Below are 8,317 nucleotides of genomic sequence, written 5' to 3'. Positions count from 1 at the left end.
AGGCTGAAACATTAGGGCACTGGAAGCCAGGCTCCCAGGAACAGTGCTGTGTGTCTGTATGGTAGTCCTGATGGTGATAGAGAGAGCAAAGTTGGCAGTGGCGGGCCTTGCTGGTACTTGAAGCTTTGGTGTACTGAGGGCAAATGGGAGCCACAAAAGAATTTGGAGATTCGGCCGGGTGTGCTGGCTGAATTTCCAGTCCGAATCCCAGCACTGGGAGGCAGAGGCAGGCAGATCTCTGTTAGTTCAAGGCCAACCTGGTCTTCAGGATAGCCAGAGATAAACAGAGAAATCCTGTCTCAATAAACAAACAGAAGGAGGAGGAGGAGGAAGAAGAGAAGGAGGAGGAGGAAGAGAAGGAAGAAAGGAAGGAAGGAAGGAAGGAAGGAAGGAAGGAAGAAGGGAAGGAAGGAAAGAAAAGGAAAGGAGAAAGTTTGGAGATTCTGGCTTGGCTTTGTTCTGAGGGGTGCTGGGAAGGGAGCTGTCCTGCCGTCCTGAAGGGGCAGGGAGCTGCCAAGGGGCCTAGTTGTCCAGGCAGCAGCCAAATGGACAGGGACCTGGGATGTGTCTGGGGGGCACTCGCAAAGGATGACGGATGATGGCAGCAGTCGGTCAGTAGGGAAGGTTTACAGTGGTGTGGGGTAGCAGTGGGCTGTTCAGTGTGTGTGTGTATGTGCAGGTATGTGTGTGTGCAGGTGTGTGTGTGCAGGTGTGTGTGTGCAGGTGTGTGTGTGCAGGTGTGTGTGTGCAGGTGTGTGTGTGCAGGTGTGTGTGTGCAGGTGTGTGTGTGCAGGTGTGTATGTACAGGTGTGTGTGTGCAGGTGTGTGTGTGCAGATGTGTGTGTGCAGGTGTGTGTGCTTGTGTGTGCTACAGCACACATGTGGAGTCAGAGTACAACTTGCAGAAGTCTTTCGTCTCTCATGTGGGTCCTAGGGAATGAACTTATTTTGCCAGGCTTGGCAGCAAGCTCCCCTACCCACTGGGCCTTCTCGCCAACCCAAGCACTGGTTAATTTCTGAGGTGTAATATCACACCACAGCTGACCCGAAGGTAATCGTACCATGTGACTTCATTGACTGTGGTGCTGGAAACAGACCCGGTGCCTCCGCCCTGAAGTAACCTTTTCTATGCCGACAGCGGTAAAGCACTCAGTGAGGAGTCAGGCCGTGGGTTACTCTCATGAGTTTATTTAGTTACTAATCTGTCATTATCTTGGAATTTCAACAGTCCTCTTGAAATTTTTACCAAAAAATGAAATCAGGTCTCCAGAGATGGTGGTCACAGCTCTAACTAGCATTCCTACATAGAATTGGCCAGGAAAGGTGTCCTCATCCACCATAGGTTCCTCAAGAGGCGGAATCCAGCCTTACCAAGTTTTACTCACCCAGTGCTACACTGGGCACAGGGCTCACCCACAGGACACAGGCCTCACCCACGGGACACAGGCTCACCCACCGGGTACAGGCTCACCCATGGGACACAGGCTCACCCACGGGACACAGGCTCACCCACGGGACACAGGCTCACCCACCGGGTACAGGCTCACCCACGGGACACAGGCTCACCCACGGGACACAGGGCTCACCCACATTCCACAGGTCTTACCCCCTGGGCACAGGCCTCATTCCCAAACAAGTGCCCTCACCCCACACCACAGTTTGGCACCAAGTCACGCAGTGCGCAGGACATCTGTGGACGCTACTGACCACCTAGGACTCAGGCCCAGCGTGGTGTTAGCTCTGGATCGATAATTGTCGCACGTCAGTTATTATGACCCCATCACTCCTGTGGCATAGCTCCCACTCTCATCCCGACTTACAGTGACACAGCTGACTCAGGTGAGCCCAAAGCATTTGTCCCAGGTCACAAGAGAGGGCAGAGCACCTTCTGTGCTTGTCACCTTCTCTCTCTGGAGAGTGAGGTTTGGAGGGCTGTGTCCTCAGGAACCGCACCCTTGGTACTACAGTTTTCAGGAGCTCAAGGCTCCAGGGGCAGGGCAGATAGTTCCCTGTCTTTCTCGTCTGTCATTCTGTCTGTCTGTCTGTCTGTCTCTGTCTCTGTCTCTCTGCCTCCCTACTCTGTGGTGCTAGGAATCAACCCCTGGTCTTGCCCATAGCAGGAAAAAAGAAAGAAAGAAAGAAAGAAAGAAAGAAAGAAAGAAAGAAAGAAAGAAAGAAAGAAAGAAAACCTCTACCGGTTCCTCTGACCCCACCTCAGATGTTCATTGGCTGATTCTAGGTGGGTGCTCTACCACTGAGCCACACCCCAGCCCCTCACTGGGGGATTCTAGGCAGAGGCTCTACCACTGGGCCACACCCCAGCCCCTCACTGGGGGATTCTAAGCAGGTGCTCTACCACTGAGCCACACCCCAGCCCCTCACTGGGGATTCTAGGCAGGAGCTCTACCACTGAGCCACACCCCAGCCCCTCACTGGGGATTCTAAGCAGGTGCTCTACCACTGAGCCACACCCCAGCCCCTCACTGGGGATTCTAAGCAGGTGCTCTACCACTGGGCCACACCCCAGCCCCTCACTGGGGGATTCTAAGCAGGTACTCTACCACTGAGCCACACCCCAGCCCCTCACTGGGGGATTCTAAGCAGGGGCTCTACCACTGAACTACATACCCCCCACCCATGTGGATATCAAGTTATCTAGTCTAATCTTCCACCTGGCTGTCAGAGATGTTGAACCATTTAGAGCATCATCTGGAAAGTCATTGTCCTCGACAGATGTGTCCCCTGATGGAAGGGACTATCTCTCTCTCGTTTACCCTCCTACATCATAAATTTTTGGATTGGAAAATGATTCTCTATTTTCAGCCCAGGGACAAATGAGGGCACTAAGTCATAAAAGCCTAAAAAGCTGGTCCTAGGTAGCCCTGCTGCGCACGTCAGCGGCCTTCTCCACCCTGGGGCACTTGGTTTCATGGGGGTGGGTGTACAAAGAGGAAGTAAGAAGGGAGCGAAGGGAGCGAGAGGGAAGCAGCAGGGCCGGTATCCTGGGGTCTCAGAGCTCATGAGTCCCCTGGTTTTTTGTTTTTTATAGACCCAGACACTGAGGCCCACAGAGGGGCAGAGCCCTGCCTTAGGATGTACCGCCCGTGGTTGCCAGGGCCCCGCTCTGCAAGGCTCTGCTGGGCACTGTGGCTGTAGTTACGGTGTTTTCTCAGCGCCTGGGAACAGATGGCCCCAGCTCCCACCCACGGAAGCCAAACATTTTCCCTGGCTCATTCGTTCAGAAGCCTGCTCTTGTAAATAGAGAGTAGAAGAGCTTTCCCAAGCAGTGCGCGCGGCTCACAGAGACCTGCCGCCACGAGGAGAAGCCTCGGAGGGAGGGGGCACAGCAGGACTCAGGTAAGCAAGACGCCTCCCCGGGGGTCCCCAACAGGGCTAGGAGTCCCGGAAAGGGAGTGATGAATTAGGAGAGAACAGCGCAGCCTAGGCGGGCTTGGGCTCAGTCTTGCCTCTGCCACTCCCGTGGTGTCTGGTTGGAGCTCTCTGGCATCAGTTTTCTTGCCTGTGAAATGGACACACTGTGAGCCTTCTAGAAAGTGGCTTAGCCTGCAGCAGTCTGTGCACTTGCCTCCCTTCACATGGGGTGGGGTCATTTCAGGGTTATCTCACTTCGCCCTCTTTCCTCAAGCCTTTTTTCTGCTCATTCTTCTTATTTCCTCTGCTGTGTGACCTTGGGTAAATGTCTTCACCTCTCTGGGCCTCATCCCAGGGGCAAAGGGAAGACGTAGGAGGCTTTCTGGAGGAGGAGCGCTGCTGGAACTTAGAGATGAAGGAGCACAAAGGAAGTGAAAATGAGAAGGCTCTATGGGGGGGTGGGTGACTTCTCCAGGAGGGGGAAATCTGTGTGGATAACATAGGCATAAAAGACTACAAGGCTGGGCCCAGTGGGGCATGCCTGGAATTCCAGTACTGAGGGGGAGGCAGGAGAATCAGAAATTCAAGAGCAGTCTGGGCTATGTACCAAGGAAGGAAGGAAAGAGGGAGGAAGGGAGGGAGGAGAAGAAAGAAAAAAGGAACGATAAAAGGGAGGAAATCATAGGACCAGGAAGCGAGGCTTTAAGGGATAGGCTGGGGGGAGGTGGAGCTGCCCATGGCAGGCGCCGGAGTTCACAGGAGTACAGGAAGACAGCCAGCGGAAAGGGGTGCAGTCGGCACCCCCGTGGCGGCAACAAGCCTAGGTGCCCCTGAGGTGTTTTACCCCATCCCCTCCAAACCCTGACATCCGCACCCGCAGTGGCCAATAATGAAGAGTTATTTCCAGCTGGAAAGCCTTTGGAGCAGGGCCAGGCAGCTCCTGGATCCCGAGCCAGCCTCCAGCGGCACCCGCAGCCTTGATGCCCGCCCTGGGAGTCCCAGGAAGAGCCGGATGCAAGGGAACCACTATCTGATTGCCAGACCTAGCAGTCTCGGGAGTGGTGTTTGGGGAGCACTTGGAAGGACAGGTTTGGGGGGCTGGGAAGGGATGGACATTTGCCCTGCTGCATTGTGTGACTTGAGTCCTCCAAGAACCTGACCGCCCTCTGTGCTAGCAATGGCAAGATGCAGATCCCAGCAAAGTATGCATTGCCCGCCCCTCCCTGCCCTGAGCCTGGCAACGTGTGGCAGGCAGCACATCCTTGCCCTCCCAGGACAGTTCCTGCCTCTGTTGCTTCCTTCCTTCCTTTTTAATTTTAAGTTCTTTTTCTTCCTTTTTCTTTGTTTTATTTTTATTTCCTGTCATTTTCATTTGCTTGATCTTTTTGAAACAAGGCAAGCCCAGAACTCACTGTATAGCCCAAACTGTCCTCAAATTCCTGATTCTCCTGCCTCCACCTCCCCAGTGGCTGAAATTGCAAGAGTGTGCTAACACGCCCTGATGCATGCTTAGCCAGCACTGTGGGATTGCGGAGTCTTCATAGCCCATGACACAAGTGCTTCAAAAATCAAGACTGAGGGGATTTCATGGGAAAATGGATTTATTTATTTATTTTTTATTTTATGTGCACGTGTATTCTGACTGTGTGTTTGTTTGTGCACCATGCATGTACCTGGTGCTCACGATGCCCTGGGATTTGAATTACAGCTGGTTGAGCTACTTACCATGTGGATGCTGGGAGTTGAGTCCAGGTCCTCTAGAAAGAGTAGCCAGTGTTTTTCTCACCACTTTGCTGTCGATCCAGCCCCGGAAAAACTAATTTTTAATACCTCCACCCCAACCCCAGTACTGAGCACTGAACCTTGGATATTATGTAAACCACGCAAGCATTATGTCTTTATTATCTTTTTCAGGGTTGGGGACTGAACCTCTAACACACTAAGCAAACACTCTATGATTGAGCCCAGCCGCTCCCTTGGGGATTCTAGGACAGCATTTTACTGCTGAGCCACAATGAAGCTCTGGTTTCTGCCCAGGAGGCCTCGGGGATCTGTCCATGGTGCTGGAGTATAGGCCAAGCCACGAGGGAGTTGATTCGCAGGTCCCAGACAGCAGCTCATGCAGGTCCCTAGGCCAATCTGCTGGGGACGCTCTGCCCAAGCTCAGATTTTGATGTCTTGGACTTGGTTCCCCAAAAGGGAGGGAAGAAATTCCAAGTTCTTGGGTCTCTGTGAGGATAAGTGTGGTTAGTGTGTCACACGGATGTGTCACTGTGACTGATTATAACACCCACCATCCCCCAAGTGGAGCCCTGGCTTCCCCTTTTACCAGCTGTCCTCTTGTCGTCTGTGAAAGGGCTCCCTGGGCACAATGTCCCTGAGAACAAGAGCAGGTGTCAATATGAAGGCCACACCCACACTGGCTCACTCTGACCAGCGCAATGGCCCTCCCTCCCCCTCTCTCTCCCCACTTCCTGAGCAGGCCTCCTCCACAGGCTTCTGCCTGCTTGTGGGTTGATGGGAAAGATCCTAATGGCTTTAAGCTAATAAGTTGAGGATAAATTAGGTTTATGTCCACAGAAACCACATGACAAAGGACAGACCTGAAAGAGCTTTGGGGGCGGTAGGGGGTGCCCTCGGACTCTTTCTCTCTTTAATTTTTAAAATTGCATTTTCTTGTTGTGGGGAGGGCACACTTGCCGAAGTCAAAGACAGCTTGCAGGTACAGCATCCTCACACCTGCGAATGCTCTCTCCTCTCTCTCTCCTTTCTTCCTCGTTTTTGTTTTTTTTTTTCTGTGACAGTTTCAACATTTAGCCAAGGCTAACCTTGAACTTGCAATCCTCCTGTCTTGGCCCCTTAAGTGTAGGCATAACAGACATAAGCCCTTGAAATTTATTAAACATAAGATGGGCCAGAGGCTGGCTGTGGAATGGGAAGGCAGCTGATATCTGAGAAAAGAAACGGAACAGGCTGCGAACACCCATCGAACACCCATTGCAACTCCCTTCGCTTTTATTTTTGTTTAGAATTGTCATAATAAATGATTAGCCAAGAAAGTGGTTAAATGCACTTGCCGGCAAGCCTGGTGCCCTGAGCTCAATCCTAGAACCCACACGGTGGAAGGAGAAATTAAGAAAGAAGGGAAAGAAGAAAGGAGGGAGGGATGGAGAACCCAGATGCTGTGTGTGGAACCCAGGCTGAGTCTAAGGTCTGGCCATGGGTCACGGCTTTTAACATCTGAACAACCTGCTTACATCTCCTAAGTGCTGGGGTTATAGATGTGCACCATCACACTTGTGTGTGTCGTAGGTATGCGTGTTGTATGTACAAGTGAGTGCAGGTGTGTGCACCTGTGTGCCATAGGAGGGCGTCAGTGTTCTGCTCTATCTCTGTCTTACTCCCTTGAGACAGAGTCTTGCACGTAACCAAAAGCTATGTGGGCAGCCAGCAAGGTCCCAGTCATCCTCCTGTCTCTGTCACCACCTCCACAGGGCTGGGTTACAGGAGTGCCTGGCTGTTTATATGGGGGCTTGGGGATCCAAACTCAGATCTTCTCGCTCAGGCAGCAAGCGCTCCTATCTACTGAGTCATCTCTCCAAGCCCTGTTTGTTTTTGTTTTGTTTAGACAAATTTCAGGTAGCCCAGACTGGTCTCAAATGTCCTATGCAACCAAGGGTGATCTTGAACTTTTCATCCTCCTGCCTCCACCTCTGGAGTGCCAGGATGACAGGCGCAGCCACCAGGCAGGACCAACACTTCTGCTGCACAAATGCTCACAATGTGCAGGACACATTGTGTCCCCAGGACACAGAGTACCGCCTCCTCCTCCCCGCATCGCACCCTCCAGCCCCACCTCCCCCTCAGAGGGTAGCTAGCACCTGATTTCCTTAGAGTCCTCTCGTCTGTTCTAGGAATTCACAGAAATGGGGCCACGTGATGTGTTCCCTTGTGTCTGTCTGTTCGCTCCAGAAACGCATCCGAGGCGCACACAGGTGCAGGGCACGAGGAATTCTTAACGTTCCATTGTGAGTGGGCGCCACGTGGGGGAGGGCTGCAGGCTTTTATCCATCTCCTGTTTGTAACACATGGCCTGTCTCCAGCTTACTACTATGAATAAAATGTACAGTTGTCCCTCGGTATCTGCAAGAGAGTCTATATAAAACCCTGCTGGTACCAGAACCCAAGGTGGCTTGTTAAATTATGCTGTGTTTTGCATAGAACCTGTGCGTTTACTTTTTTTTCCTTTTTGAGTAGAAGACTAAGGTCTCATGTAGCTCAGGCTGGCCTCAGTTACTAAGTAGCCAAGGATGACTTTAAGTCTCTGTTCCTCCTGCTCCTACCCCCCAAGTGTTAGAACTGCAGGTGCACCCCATCCTGCCCCTTTTTATGAAGTGCTGGGGATCAAACCCCTGGCTTCACATATGCTAAGCAAGTACCCAGCCAACTTAATTACATCACCAGCCGTATAACATTTTATCAGAGTTTTTTTCTTTTCTTTTTAGCAACTATGCAAATAATCATATAAAGCCAGGCGGTGGTGGCGCAAGCCTTTAATCCCAGCACTCGGGAGGCAGAGGCAGGCGGATCTCTGTGAGTTCGAGACCAGCCTGGTCTACAAGAGCTAGTTCCAGGACAGGCTCCAAAACCACAGAGAAACCCTGTCTCGAAAAACCAAAAAAAAAAAAAAAAAGCAAATAATCATATGACTTCCCTGTTCCCATAGGTTAATGATGAATTACTGGGAGTGTGGCTCAGTGGGAGAGCACTTGCCTAGCATTTGTGAGGCCACAAGTTCTATTCTCAGTGCACGTGTGTGCGCGCACACACACACATACACACGCAACTAAAGAATAGTCTTGTGGCTGGGAAGACAGCTCAGCAGTTAAGAGCACTTGTTCTGGCAGAAGACCCTAAATTAATCCCCAGCACCCATACAGCGAGT

At 51.9% G+C, this 8,317-nt stretch overlaps 1 protein-coding gene across 1 annotated transcript in view; it reads left to right on the top strand.

Moving 5' to 3' along the window:
- The first annotated feature begins 3,197 nt into the window (after positions 1-3,197).
- Slc29a4 (solute carrier family 29 member 4) overlaps positions 3,198-8,317 on the top strand; it is a 29,592-nt gene continuing 24,472 nt past the window's right edge. Inside the window, exon 1 of the mRNA XM_075974145.1 lies at positions 3,198-3,357. The gene's annotated coding sequence lies outside the window, so the exon portion shown is untranslated. The remainder of the gene's footprint in view (positions 3,358-8,317) is intronic.

The sequence above is a fragment of the Microtus pennsylvanicus genome, chromosome 1 (genome assembly GCF_037038515.1).
Source record: "Microtus pennsylvanicus isolate mMicPen1 chromosome 1, mMicPen1.hap1, whole genome shotgun sequence".
Lineage (NCBI taxonomy): Eukaryota > Metazoa > Chordata > Mammalia > Rodentia > Cricetidae > Microtus > Microtus pennsylvanicus.
Note: the sequence above shows the minus strand (reverse complement) of the source record. Positions and strands in the feature narration are given on the sequence as shown.